Genomic DNA, 15,765 nt, shown 5'->3' with positions numbered 1-15,765 from the left:
TGGATGATTAATGGTTCTGAAGGACTGCAGCGGTTACACTTGATTAACTGAAGTTCAAAATGACACTGTGAGTTAGTTTGTTTTATTATATTGCATTTTGAATTTGAAACTGGTTCTTGTTTTTGTATAAAGTTATTTCAAGTGGCAGGAATGGGTCAGTTGGAGGTTATTTTTCAATGGTAGTATATCAAATGCTGTTTTTCTTCCCCAAAATGAAGACTAAATTGGCAGATTAAACTTGGCAGTAACAGTGAGCTGCTGCCTCTCAGTCAGCTGGTACCAGGCAGCACCAGATGGCCTGTATTAGAGGTATAGACATTGGTTTATTTGCCTTTAAAATGTACTGGAGAACCCCTCAGAAGTGGGGGCAAGTCACACTAGCGGCTTTTCCCCTTTGTATAGGAAAAACGATGTCAAATACTCAATAAGCAAATAGGAAGAGCTTAACATAGCTTGTTAGGATGGTGTGTTTGTTTTCCCCCAAAGACAGCCTAAAAATCAACCTGCTGGACTGTTGAAGCAAAAGAAACTATTAGTCCCTCTTGTTTCTCTGGGATGTAATTTTCTTATCCAAAATATTACGAATTATCATCCTGATAATTTTGTACAAGGAGAAATGAGTTGGAGCAAATAGTGCTGTAGTGTTCTTCACTTCTTTAGAACTGAGTAGCACTGTAAGAATGCCTGGAAGAAATGAAAGCCTGCAGAATAATTAGTGTCCACCTAAACACCAGTTAGGTGAAAGTGGTCTCTTTAAGTGCTTACTTTTAACTTGTAAGAATAAATGGATTCACAAATATTGACCTGAATGATAATTTAAATACAGAATCATGTGTCTAAATGTTTTCTTTGTTTTGATACTGTATTGTTGATAATTTGCTAAATCACTTGAACAGTTGATAATAACCTTTCCCTAGACAACTTAGCATTATTTGCCTGAGTGATTTATTTTTAAAATATCTTTTCTTTCTGATTTTTATGTAAAATGAAATATTACTTTAAATTGTAATAAAAAAAATCCTGTATATAATGGGAACAGAAAAATAGAAACCTGTTTTGTTCTCTGATTGAATACATAGTCTTATTTATGCTCTTAGTCCTTGTTTTCATAAATTCAGACTAAGCAGATAAGAATTAAAGCTCAGGATTTAGGAGTATGTGATAAGACACAGGGCAGCCTGTTTCCCTGCCTCCTGCCTCCACAATGGGTGAAGAGTTTAAGGCTTCTCAGTCTGCATTTGACAGTCTATGGACCTCTCCCAGCCTGGTTTTACATTTCTAATCATACCTTCTCAGTCTTCCAGAAGAGATCAGATTATTTTGGGTTCTTTGGTTGTTTTGAATGCTAATCTGGAGGAAAGCAAATCAAATTAGATTCTTCCCAAAATGGTACTATTCATTTCTTTTGCAAGTAACAAAGGACTTCTTCTGTTTGAGGATTGCCATGAAAAATAGTCTTACTTAATGGAATTAATCTGTCATGGCTCTTATTACGTATTTGCAGTTGTAGACAAAGAAATTAAGAAACAGATATTGCAGGTAGAAGCAATGAAAGAAACCCCTTTTTTGTCAGGAAAAAAAAGGGAAGTTTTTATCTTTCTGATGTTGGAAAACAAGTCAGCGTTCAGGAAGGGTATCACTTTTTTTTCTTCAGCCATGTGTGTATTTACTGTATCAGCTTGATCCTCTCTACTCTGGTCTTGCAGCAGAACAGTATTTTAGTGCAATTTTAAAAAATTCTATGCAAGAAGAATCTAAAAACAATTTTTTAAAAAAAGAGAAAAGCTTGAAAAATTTGGTTAAATTGTTTTTGTTTAACTTGCTGAACTGTTTTTACCAGAAAGCTGGTTTAAGTTTGCTTAGTTTTAATTGATCCTCTGTTACACTTTTGATCCATGCAGGTTCAAAACATAATGCTGCCTTGGGTTTCAGTTGTTAATATTTATTAACAGATGGCATTTTCAGCTTGTGATAAGCATTTTTCCTGGTGACTTTGAGACAATTAAGACAACATTACATATGCTTATTTGTATATTGAACAAAATTAAATGGACACACTTAAACAAGCATGTACTAAATCAGCCTTACTCATGGGTGGATGCTGTCTTTAGGAAAAGGAAGTTCTGAGGCATTTGAGACCACAGGACCATGTATGATTAAAACTGCAAATACACAATCTCATGTAAAAAGTTATATGAAAATTACAATACTGTTAGGAGATTGTGTACAGTCAGTCAAGTGTGCAGGAACAAAATGGATGCACTTACCTAAGTGGTACTGATACATGGAACTGAATGTAAAGAAGGATAAGGATTGGATAAGATTAAGCTGATAAGAAGAAAAAGACTTTAAATAATGTCGCTCAAAATAATAATCTTATCTTGTTTTGAATAATAGCCTTCCTTTGTTTTCCTAAAATAATGCAAGTACTGGAGCATGGGCAAAGCAATCAAGTGCTTTTGTGTGTTCTCTTTCATTTCACCATGCTTAAGCTAGAACGTGCTTAATCTCACTCCAGTGTGTGACCATCAAGATAGGGCAACGGTGTAGTGGGAAATCCTGTCAGAAGTGCAAATCTCACTGAAGAGTAAAGACACTGGCATATTTTTCATAAAAAATTATTTTAGATGTCACTGGCAGTATTAAATCTCCAACATGAGCTTAAACTTTAAATGGATGATGATAAGATGCCATAAGATGTTTCAGCAATGTTCCAGTGCCATGCAACAACTTTGTGTGTCTTCCAGCTTAAAATTTGTAGTTGACATAGGTATTGATTGTGTGCCTTTTTTGCTAGAAAGAATATTTCTTTGGACCATTGAATTTATTGCATTTTGATAGTTGCTTTTGGCACTAGAACAGTTGTGTTGGAACCTTTTATGACTCTGGCATTCATACTGTTGCATAATTATATCTTCACAAAATTAACTCAAAGGTAGTCGGAAAATAGTGCTGTAGCTGTGGTAGGGGTAGAAGCGGGGTCTTTCAACACAATTTGAAGGAAATTGACAAGTTTCTCACGCTAGATAATTTTGTCAGATGAAAAGTTATCAGTGCCTAGTTGTTCAAATAACTGGCAGCTCTTTAATGCTAAATTGCTTACATGTATCAGTCAGAAATGTTAACCCATCTGCAGTGAATTGCCTCTTGGCTCTGTCAAAAAAAGAATTGGAACTGGATGAGCTTGTGTTTCAGTTTTACTTGAAATTTTTCTTTCATGAAATAGGTACCTGGAGTTAGAAGAAAATGGGGCAGTTCTGAGGTTATCCCCAGGCATGCCACTGTACTGTTGTAAAATAAATCTGTCCTGCCTCTCTGCTCAGCAAGTATTGTCTCTCAATTTGAGAATATTGTACTTCATGTCAGAATAAGGTACTGCAGGCTTGTGTGCTAGGCAGAAAGTGTATATTACACAGAGTAGTAATACAGGTGACTTCTGTTCAAGGGAAAATACGGATTTTTTGTCTTACCTCTTTAACCCTCAGTTTACACTGTAAGTAGATATCAGTGTATCTTTCTCTTTGGTTCAAAAGTGGATTATTTTTGTTTAAATGAAACAGGTTGGGCTGAATCTTAGCATAAATGTAGAAATGGATGATGGAGCAAACAAATCAGAGGCCTTGTAATATCACTCTGAAGGGCCAGTTTAAAAACCTGGGCATCTTTGAAGCTGTGAAGATAAAAGCTGTAAAAGGCTTTTACGTTTTGTAAGGATGATTTAAATGTGCCATTTCAGAATATATAGAAATGTCATATAGGTTCACATTTATTTAAACTGGAGAATTAGAAGCAGGAAGAAGCTTGACTTATTTCCAGTTGAGATGGAGGCTGCAGTGCTTATTGATAGTTCATGTTAAAGATTATGATGGTATGGAGAATGAAGACAAAGAAAATGGTGCTTGCCCAAGTAAAGAGAAATCCATTTTGGTATTGCATGTGATCAGTTAAGATTACTTAGCTTTTAAAGTAATTGTTTCAAAGTCATTAACTTTGAAATGAGAGCAGAATTGAGGAAAAATACCCTGACTGCTAGAAGAAATTAATGTAGCTAGTGATGCATAAGTATTTATTAAACATTTCTCCCTCTCACTAAGTTCTGCATTTGTGAAACACGATTATGTATATGTACATGAGGATGATAAAGTACTCGTCAGCTCTCTCCTAACTTCTCTAGTAGTTCAAGAAAGCAACAAGCTGATTCAGAAGTAAGAAGAATAAACCTGTGGGGCTATTTCAGTCTTGTTAGCTGTCACAGAGAGGGTTGAATTTCTGCAGAGCTAATTGAGAGGCTTTTTCAAATACATCTCTAGAGAAATAGTATGCTTAGACTTCATAAAATGTTTGTAGGATTCTGTTTGTGATAATAACAGAAATTATACCAGCACAGAATATGAGTCCAACACTCTGAGTAAAATGTCCTAACTCAGAGATTGTTTCTATGAAACACTATTCTGTGTGATGTTGTAAGACTGACTAAAACATAAAGACTGTAAGAATCAGATGAACAGCAGAGGGTGGAGTAATCTAATCAGTAAAAAGAGCCAGTGATCTGCTTCTAATACATCAAAGGAAAGTAGTGAGGTGGGCCAAGGAAAAAGATTCTTTCCCAGGAATACCAGGCAAGTAAGGGGTGATTGCATAATAGGGTATAGGATGCGGGATGCAGAGAGAAAAGAGCTTGGGGACGGGACAGAATATTGTACACAACTTATTATGCGATGTTTAGGTGATACAGACCAAACCAGGGGAATACAGAAATCAAGGTGGATTGGGGTGTAGCAAGCTTGAGGAAGCAGGGGAGAAGTGAATAAAAAGGGGCTGTCATATATGTGCTGGTGGTTGGGCAGGTTGCTGGGCAGTAGGATTGTCTGAGCCTTCACTTGATCTCTCCAGGCTATTCTGTATTCTTGCCAGATGCTATTTGCAGCTACTGAGCGTGAGTGCATTGTCTCTCTGTGCCTGTGTGTGAACACTTGCAAACTTCAAGTTCAGGTACCAGTCAAGTGGGGTAAGAGGCTGGTGCTGGCCACTGGAAGGAGGCTGCAGGCCTGAGGAATTTGAGGGTCAGCACCTGCAGAGACCATTATCTAGAAGCCAACTCTTTGCAAAGGCAGCATGTCTAACACCAGCTGCCAGAGACAAACATACTGTGATCACACCTGATGTGTGCTAACAGGTAGCACATTTCACGCTGGACTAACCAGTGAGTAAGATACAAGCACCTGGAAAGTTCTAAGGTAGAGCTGATTGCTGATTAAGGGTGTAGGGTCTTAATATTGAATGAAGTTTCAGGTAAAAAACATTTTTCAGCAAAAAGAGCACTTCTGTTATAATTAACAAAAATACTGAGAAGCATGCCTTCATGAATAGGATGGAAAGCATTTCTTTGATTTTTTTTTTACTGTGAGCTCGATCAGTTACCATGCCTGAAATAGCTCATTCTTGTCTGGAAATATATGAAGCAGGAATTACAAATAAATGCCCTTTAGTTCTGATTGGGTACAATGATATTGTATTATGTATTACTTAAAAGGTTTTTGAAAAGAAAGTTATAAAAGAAAATAGTTTAATGAGGAACTGGAATCGATATAGCTGCATTATTGTAATCTCACTGAGGCTAATGAGCACAATGGAAATCAAGTAGAAATGTATAAGCTGAGTTCAAATAACCATAATATGTGATTTGAAAACTGAAGGTGTATTTAAAATAGCTTACAAATTTACAAACACTGTTTATTGCATTTCACAGCTTGCAAACCGAGATGCATTAAAACACTTTGACCCTAATCCAGATTATAGATCTCATAACAGGACACTGGATTAGCTGTAAAATGGATCTTTTGAGGTTTTCTGATTCATAGTGATTTCTTCTATAAAATGCAGACCCCAGGTTTTATTGGATTAAAAGCATTTCTTCCATTTTATCTAAATCAAGTTTCATGACAAGATAATACCAAATAGGAAAAGGGCTGATAAACAGCTTGTTCTCTGCCTTTTGTATCCTTGTAAGCGGCTCCTTGCTTTTGGGCTCGGATGCAGTAATTTCAAAGATTTACAGCTGCAGGAAACTCTGCTCAAGTCTTTGCCCCCAGAATCTCTGGAAAACTTGAATACCTCTGCACTCAGACTGTGTGCCTCTCCTGTTCTGCAGTCTTGCCACCCCTAGCTCAGCTTCAAGTTGCTACATCTTGTGACCATTACCTGGGAAACATCTTGCTGTCTTTTGATGCTTTTTTCAAGTATCAGACTTAGGAAAAAGAGCTTTTTCTCTTTTTTTCAGACCCTATTCTTAACTTTTCTACTTTAAGAACCTAATATATTTGAATGCATAGAACTATTGTTTCAAAGGTGGTTGTTACTATATAGATTTAATGCATGAATATAAGAATAAGGATTTATCTCTGATACTTTCCTGTAGTCTCAGCAGTAAGTATAAAAAGAAAGCCAATTTAATTGTAGGAAATTGTACTTCCACACAGTTCATGCATTGTTTTGAGCAAGGTAAAAGGGCCTCTAAGATTGTCTGATGCATTAGAAAGGAGCTAAACCAATTCAGCTAAGTACAAGACATAAAAGGTTTTAAGCCTTCTTGGGATATATTGACCAAAGTAAATGAGATCTGAGCTAACATTTTAAATTCAGTTAAAATACAATGTTAGTACTGCTTGTTCAATAAGTAAGAACAAAGGAATAGTCTTAATCCATTTTCACAGAAATTATTAGTGTATTAGCCTAGACCCAGCTGAAATCATATTAATGGAATAAGATTATGGTGCAAGGTCTGTTATTTCTGCCATGAAGTTTTTAATTCAAATTACTAAAGATATATAATACCTTTTACATAATCTTACTCAAGTGTCTTGCTCTAACTGTGAAAATCTAATGAAAATCCACATACTCAAGTTTTTAAAGTGAAGATGTAGATCAAGAACCACTTTAAAAATTTTTCCTTTGGGTATGTATTTTGACTGAAGGACCTTCATGTGTACAGAATCCATCAAAAGGCAATTTGGGGTTTTTTTGTTTGCTTAGTGTGAATGCCTTAAATAGGCTTATCCAGGTGAGTGTGAGTAGTTCAGTGTCTGTGAGTGATTAACTGAAATAATCACAATAGACTCTTAAATAATCAATTTACATTTTCCCCTTGGCTTGGCTCTTTGTTTCAAGATCATTCTAGTTTGATAAATAAGAATGGTGGCTTTTATTTTGTTGTTGTTGTTGTTGACATGCAGGCTTTTCTCTTGATTAGAAATGCATCAGAGTTTGATTGCAGAGTTGTAGTCTATGCAACTTCACAATGATACCAACATTGTTTTACTTGTGTTTCAATATAGTGCATCAGTTTTCTGGCTTTTTTGCTAGTTAGGCAACATAGGAGTTCATCACTTGCTAAAAGTATCCTCAGTTCTGAAAAGTTAGTCTGATTTCTAAATTCCTGCATCTTTAGTTGCAAGTCTGAAAAAACAAGTGCTGGTATTTTATAGGAGGGTACACAAAATAACACATTTCATCTTTAATGCCATTTAAATAAAATATTATGAAAATACTAATTTTTACTTCTTTTCAGGTCAGATGTGAAAGCTATAAAAATATTCGTTAAAAATTCTGGGATGTGCCTGCATGAGTAACACTGTAAATGGATACAGACTAAACTTTTTAGAGCATAAGTGTCAGGAAAAACCATATCTACAAACCTATTGCAAGATATAGTAAATGACTAAAATTATTTTCTCATATGGCAATTCTCAAATGTTTATGCTCTCCTGCAGGTTTTATTGGAAGCACGTAATGAAGAGGGAAGGAATCCAATTGCTTTATGCACAGGGCATACAATTCCTATGTATTAAGAGCAAAGGAGAGCTTTTTTTCAGTAACCGTAGAGGCGTATATGAGCTCTAGTGAGTCAACTGGAAATTGCTTTGAAGTGAGTTAGAAGTGCTCTTTACAAAATTATTTGATGTATCTTCAGTTTTCATAACGCTTCTTGTAGTTAAGGTAGGGAATATGTGTTAGAAATACAGTGGTAATCAGATGCATTTTAAACAGACTGAGTTCTAGATCCGTATGAATTTTTCATTAAAGTAGAAAATTGAGGAAAAAATGTGAAGGAGAATGAGAGCAGATAAGTGGACTGGACAGCTGATGAATCAGATTTTTGACAGTGACTGATATCTTGCTTGAGAATAGGAGAGATTTTTAGATTAGTAACTTATGACTGCTCTGATGGTAGTGTTTTTCTACTTCAGAGGTATTAATCATGTGGCTTATGTCCTGCACTATATATTCTGCCTCTAAATGCTCTCACACAGTGTAAATGAGAATAAGGTCAATGATAGTCCTAAATGCTGGTGTTGAAATCTGCTAAATTATTTACATTATCATCTTGCAGTAGTGAATTTTGCAAAATCCCGCTTGTTTTTAAAGTATTTGGTGTGGTTTACATTTTTTACTGAATGTCATATCTTTTAGAGCTGTTAAACCCTTAAAATCTGTACATATGATGATAACTTGCATAAGGTTACAGAAGCAGAAAATGGAAACTTGAATCTTGCGGTTATAAAGAAAAATAATCACAGTATTTTCACTGTGTGCTGGCACTTCTGAACCAGGCCTTACCAAAAAGATTTGTTCACAACTCTCAGTTCCAGTGCAAAATGCCCTCGGCTGCCTGTCAGAGGAGAGTATTCTGGGGAACAGGGATGTGCAGAAGAGTAGCCCATAGATTTAGACTATAGGCCCTAGAATGTATGATCATAGTAAACAATGTTCTGAAAGGATACCAGTGTCCTTACTTATTTAAGAAACTTGTATTATTTCCCTATTTTACTACAATAGTAATTTTTAAAAAGCAGTGGGTTTGACTGCAGAGCGATGTATTTGATGCTAGATCTGAATATTCTTACTGTTGTATCATTAAAAATGTAACACTTATCAGAAGACCTCATGTATGTCATCTGTTTTGTCAACCAAGCAAGCAGGTGTAAAGCTTTCTACTTGCCTCTTGCCTTTCCCTGCCCATCTTGTTCACCTAATAGCCAGATGTGTTTGGGCACGGTGCTGAAAGCTGGGAAAGGACAAGCTTGTTTTGCAGTAAGGGAGCTGTGGTTGCAGGAGCCATAGACCTCATAGCATTGTGTTATGTGTGTGAATTTAATAGGTGTGTGACAGTCAGTCATGGTGGTACTGACCCTTCTTTTTGTCTTGCCCATATATAACCATATCCCCCATAAGGCAACATCCTGTGTGCTGTACTATAATCTCTGTACAGAGGAAGGGGGAGCATTGACTTGGCAATGCTTTCATTTCGTTTTTCTTTTTTTCTGAGGCAGAATGAATCACTCATTTAATGGTTATCTCCAAAAATAGCTGGCTGAAGAAAATTTGATGAAATACCCCACTGACACACTGGACTTCCTACTGTACGTGACATGCTTCAGGTGTTACTCAGTTTTCTTCACAATCCCGTCTCCTCCAGACTTGCAGTTCAAGTTTTTGTGAGAAAGCATTGCTGCCCATTTCAGGGACTTGGAGTTTACCATTGGATGAGTCAACTGCAAAACTATAATACTCAGATTCAGATCTTTGAGGCTTGTGTATACTGAGCTTCAGTGGGAAAACTGAATTTTGGAATTCACTGTAGTTTGCTGGATGAGGTTTGTGTATAGGTTGATTCACTTGATTCATGTGCTCCTTGCATCTATTTGTCAAATTCTATAGAGTGCCAGAAAAAGGGAACAGAAGGTGGTTGTGAAGAAAATCTACCAGCAGGAAAGAACTGCTGACTCTTAAGTGTATGTCTGTGTGTGTGTGTGTAGTCCTTGAATGTACTTAAGGAGGTGCTTGGAGGTTGGCTTGCTTAAATTAGCAAAACAAGAAATACGATTGTGCAAAGCTAGCAGAACTAAAATGATACAGTTATCAAAGTATCACCACTCAGCAATAGCCAAAATACCAGTGTGTTATCAACAGTGTTATAGCCACAAATCCAAACTATGGCATTGTATTGACTGCTGTGAAGAATGTGAACTCCATCCCAGCCAGAGCCATAAAGGTAATTAGTTTGAAAAACATACAGTATAAAGTGCCTATCAGTTCCCTTGTCCTTGTCAAAGAAACATCTTTAATCACTAATAATTTGCTTTAGAGTAACATATAAGAGAAAGAAACAAGTCTGTAAAATCAACTTTAAAACTTAAGGTGTGAAGAGAGTAGTTAACACTTACTTGCTGATTTATTTGGTTTCATTTAACTCAAGAAAAGTATTTCACATAAATTAGATTGAACTAGAATGGTGTAACTAGTAGTATATTGAGGGCAATACATTGTGAGAGCTCAATAAAGGCCAATATTGATTTCTGTAAAATAGAGCTTTCTTTTTTAATTTGAGACCTAGCAGAGACCATACTTTTTTCTTCTTTTTTTTTTTTTTTTTTTTTTTTTTTTTTTTTTTTTTTTTTTTTTTTTTTTTTTTTTTTTTTTTGCTGGCCTGATCTGGTGTTCTTACCCATTTTTACAAAATTAAACCTCATAACTTTTGTTGTTGTACAAAATTAGTAAAGAAAGAATAAAGGAGGGTGGCACAGTAATGCAACATTAAATGCAGGTTGCTGAGTTAAAAGATGCTCTTTCATGATGGAATGGAAAACTTTCTCATTCTGTGTAAATTGGGAAGTTTTTGACAAGTATGTTCATTTCATATTTAAGGGCAAAGCCAGAACTGCAGCAGAATAAACATCCAAACTTTGGTGCAGATTTTCATAGCTTTTCCATTGAAACCTTATAGACTGGAAATTACCTTAAAGTCTTAGAGCTGATGTTGGATAAATGAACAAGATCGATAGGTGACTAACCCTGCCATTCTCTAATGGTAGGGAAATGAGCAAGATTAATTAAATCATAGACAATATCTCTATGAATTACAAGAAGACTGCCTGGTGCAGTTTCCACTAATGAAGGCATCATCTCAGTGTGAGATTAAAGTAGGCTTGTGCACTTGGTTGTGTTAAAATCAGCTCAGTTAGAGGTGACCTGGTCTTCTTTACTGTTGCCTGCTTTTGGATTTTGTTTGTGATGGTTTCTTAGCACAGAACATTATAGTTGACCAAGGTGCACTGTTGAGATATATGGACATTACCAGCATATAAATTTCTATCCACTAATTTCAAGCCAGTTGATTTACAGTGATAGTGTGGGGGAAGGTAGGTGAAGGTCCAAATACTCATTTCTGCATTTCCATTTTAATTAAATAGAAAAGAGATGCTACTTCTTACATGTAGACATAATTTCTCAGTTGTTCATTTTGGTAGAGTTATGAGGAGTTCACAAATATTTTTAAATATTTGCTTTTTAGATACTGAAAGATTATCAGTCTTGTTGTGTGAGGACTAATTACAGATGTGGTATTAGCACCATACTTTAACATTATTGTTTTGTAGATGCACAGCAGACAGGATTAAGGCATCGCTTGATTTGGGTATAAGATAGGCAGTCATTCATCACTGGATACTAAGAATTAAATGATAGCAGGAGCTTGAAGAGGGAATTGTTTCCTTGATGGCACCTTTATCAATTATCGATGCCATCAAAAAACCTTATTGAAGTAAAGGAAGACACCCTGTGATGCTCCACCCTTGTCTGCCAAGCCAGTCACGACACTGTTAAAAGTTTTGGCTGATTTCTTCCATTAACATTCTTGTACTGTATGTGCCTGGAATTGGTTTCCAAATTAGTTGTTCCATTGCCTTTCTAGGTATTGAGGTGAGACTGAGCAACCAGTTGTTCCCTGGGTCTTGCTTCTTGCCCCTGAAGAAAGGACTGGCAGAAGAGTATAAGAGTGGAAGGATAAAAGGACTGCATTGGAAAATAAAACAGTGAAAGATTATTGTATCCCAGTTACCTGTCATCTACAGGATTGCAAAAAATTATAGCGCCCATACTGGATCTGAGTAACGAGTGTGTCCCTGCTCCTGTGCTGAAAATAATGTGCTTAATAGGTGAAAATACTTGTAAGAGGTTGCAAGGTTAATTCTTTATTTGCCTTCTTAATTTGGCCAAGGTATCTAATACCTGCTGATCGAGGAGTAATTTAAATTAGTTTTTATGTCTCTTTTCATAACAAGGACTCCAGTTTTTTAGGTAAAAAATTCCCAGTCATGCTGATCATGTGGAGGATGTAAAAAAATGAACTCCCTGGAAGCTTGGTCTGGCTTCATTTTCTTTCAGTGATATTTGCAAACAAACTGTTTTCAATACTCTCAGAATAACTGAAGGCAGTGGACATTGCTTGCTTTCAGTAGGTCTCCAACATGAGAAGAACCCTGAAGGGTAATGTAGTGGCCATTAGTGACAACTGTGAAAAATGGCCATGTAAGACCTGCATATCAAAGATGTGTTGATGTTCTGCAGTTTGCAAGGACAGTATTTCAGAAGAATGTACTAGCAGCATAAAAATGATTTTGAATGAGAAGCTGTTAATACATGATCTGAAGTAAATATATCTAGAAATTGCTATAACCATGTACTTCATTCACTAGACCCACATATATTACTAAGACAATCTTGGATGTCATAAAAAAAATAGTAGCCCCAGTAACCTTGAAGGCTGCACTTGGAAATAAATGCACAAAATTGTATACCTGTTCCTTTTACTTGCCTTTTTCATATCAGATTCTTAATGCTATTTTTAGTTTACTTAATTCTGCTTAGTCTCCTATTTTTAATGTGGTCTTATTCCAAAGGGCATAACAAGGAATAGGTTATCTAGTACTGGTGTCAATACTTAAAAATAATTGCTGTGGGATTCAAGGAGACTAGTAATAGAAACAGAGATGAATCTTAGTGCAGGCAAGACTCCCAAGCATTTGTCATGCTAGGTTGCAAGTCTACAAAATGTGATGTTTTTTAGATAGAACACAACACTAAATTAAACAGTAAGTTTAAGAAATGTCACTGCCTCGTTATGCAGGTTTTTTCCTGTTGCACAATTCTGTGCTCACTGAGTGCAGTACTTAACATCTTGAAAGACCACTCTCTACATAAAGCTTAGTCATGAATGACTCCTACTGAGGCAAAACTGCTAAAAAGAAATTAAACATTACGTTTCTCTTTATAATTTGTAGTAAAATTTTCTAGGGACTCCAGTGTGGCTTCCTTTTTGTTCTTGTCCAAAGTTTCAATACCTTGTTTATGCCAGAATTATATGGGCTGGAAGAGACCTCTTGAGGTTCTCTCCTCAACCCAGAAACATGGCATGATCTCTGCTAGAGAGCACTGAAGTAAGCCATTGCTTTTTGTTATATCTACCTCAGATGGGCCACAGTGCAGAATCCATGGGACTGAATGAAGAACAAGACTCTCAAAAGCAGCATGGTAGTGAGGGTCATTTAGGTATTCTTAAAAGTAATTGTGTGTGCGCAAGTTTCTTTTTCTAACTCATCCCACTGGTGCCTTACCTAGTTTATGCCTAAGTGCAGGTGACTTCAGAGAAGTCCCTGTCTGTGAATCAGGGCAGACCTTAAGCACCAAACAAATGTCTTCTGAATTTGCGCAGGAACCCTCCTATGTGCCATGAAGCATCTTAAATAAAGGCATACCGAATTACAGAATTGATTGAAATCTCAGACAGGAGGATAGGAAATTCCGGGAAATGGTGCTTGTTATGGTGAGAGAATGGGGGAACAAAATAATTTTGCAGGTATAATTAAAGAGGAAGATCTTTTGTTCCAGATAGCTGCTGAATATTGCTTTGTGTGTCTGCTGTTATACAGATGAATTATTGGTAAATGTTAGGTGGCTAATGTGTTTTTTCATTTTTCAGACGGAAAGTTAGAATGTTGGTGAAAACTGTATAGCTGCAAAGATGTTAAATAGTGCTTTAAGGAGAAAATCTTCACCAAGGAAACAAATGCAGTATTAAGGGCTAGAAATATTTGATATGCTGATGACCTTGAAAATAATTTTTGCAGCTTTTCTTAAAGTAATTAACTATGAAGTAACCTTAAAATCTAGTAGTTTACATTAGTAGTTTACATACTGGCAAGGGGAGCAAAATGGGACAGAAACTTTTAATCAAGGTATATAGTTACGATATTGGAAAAGGGCATTTTAAGAGATCATATTTTTTTTAGAAATTCATATTTTTATACCTTGTATCTTCATTGCTTTTCTTATTTAGAGAGTGATGAAACAGAAATATGCATTTAATATGTACTGAAAATATTTATTTGACAAAGCAGAGTACCTAAGCAGATTATTCCTCCCATATTTTTAAAATTTTAGTTTAGATAATGCGATTAAATTGCCACAGCACTAAGTACCAAATAAAAGAAACTGCTATTTGAACTTTCTCTTTAATTCTTATTAATGTATGCACAAGTGTTTGACTTTTGTGACAAGTTTGCATTCAAAACTAACCTGTCAAGCTTTAAATTATTTCAAACTTGTGATTTTAGGTAGTTTTCAGAAATCTCATACAGTGTAATGAAAATTTGCACATTTAATATAATTCTAATGGTTTTTCTTTTCTGTTGAAAGAAATCATTCAATATTTGTAATTTTAAAGCAATTTAAACAAAAGGAAAAAAAGCCAGTTTCATGAAATAAAGGAGCATGTCAGAAATGCTTCTTTTTACAGCTCCCGTGACCTATAGTGTTTCTTACAGAGATGGAGAAAACTCAAATGTTCGAGGTTTTATGGCACATTCTGTTCTGAAGTACTTACTGTTAATTCTGGTTAGTGTTTATAATAATAATTTTATTGGTTCACGGCATATTTGCTGAGATATGGTCAGTTGTAGAAAATTTCGTTTTGAATTGTCACTTTTAAAAAATCCTTGATATGCTGTCATGGTTTACTTTCAAAAATGATATTTTTTGTGTGTTTGGAATTGGAGTGCTATGCTCCAGATTGTAAACACGGTATTGAAAGTTACAATACACAATAGAATCAGGGAATTCGTGGACTGTTTTTTCATCAGGCTATTTCCCAAACAGCTGGATCTTGAGAAAGATGTGTAAAGTCAAACTAAGGATTTTTGGCAAGAGGAAGCAAGTATTTCTCTGAGAGATTATCAGGGGTCAGATTATATGTATCTGTTTGAAGTACCTGCAGGAATGGAGTTTGGTTAATTGGGGCTCTTTGCTGAAGGTTTTCAGTGGGGATTTGCTCATGCAAGAGGAGTGTCTGTAGTGTAATGGGCTTCTGTTCACTTGGGCTGCCTTTGAATACCCCTGAGTTTCCTCACTGCTCTTTGCAAACACCAAGCTCCTTGCTCTTTATCCCCCTTTGGCAGGAGAGGAAGAAAGTAACGGAGTACCTAAAACAGATCTTTATACGATTGTGTTAAACTTAAAAGTATGAAAATACTACTTCTGCAACCTCAGGAGCCTCAGTGACCCTGTGAAAGCCACGTTATGTTGGTGATTAAAGGTGTGAGTGAAGCAGGTTCTGTCAGTGTCTGTCCAGTGCCCAGCCTGACAGTGTCCTGCCCCTGTTATTGGGTAATCTCTTCTAGGTAAAGGCTGTACTCATTGATCAACCAGTCCACTTCAGGTTTTTGTGATAAGTATGGAGAAAGGCACATTAAATGCACATGAAGAAATGCGTTTGTCATGTCACTACTATTAACCAGTTCATCTTCATTTTAGAAACTGATATTTTGATGGATGCAGATGATCAGCCTGATACTGGTATAAGAACTATAAACAGATTTATGGTGTAATTTTCATAATCAAATTTCACATCAATACCATCATACATTTTGAAGT

At 36.0% G+C, this 15,765-nt stretch overlaps 1 protein-coding gene across 1 annotated transcript in view; it reads left to right on the top strand.

Annotated features, from left to right (window-relative positions):
• The window catches only part of SMAP1 (small ArfGAP 1), a 64,031-nt gene that overhangs the window by 25,128 nt on the left and 23,138 nt on the right, over positions 1-15,765 (top strand). The window lies entirely within an intron of this gene.

The sequence above is a fragment of the Geospiza fortis genome, unplaced genomic scaffold, assembly GCF_000277835.1.
Source record: "Geospiza fortis unplaced genomic scaffold, GeoFor_1.0 scaffold264, whole genome shotgun sequence".
In the NCBI taxonomy this organism is placed as follows: Eukaryota; Metazoa; Chordata; class Aves; order Passeriformes; family Thraupidae; genus Geospiza; species Geospiza fortis.
This window is presented reverse-complemented; position numbering and strand designations above follow the sequence as displayed.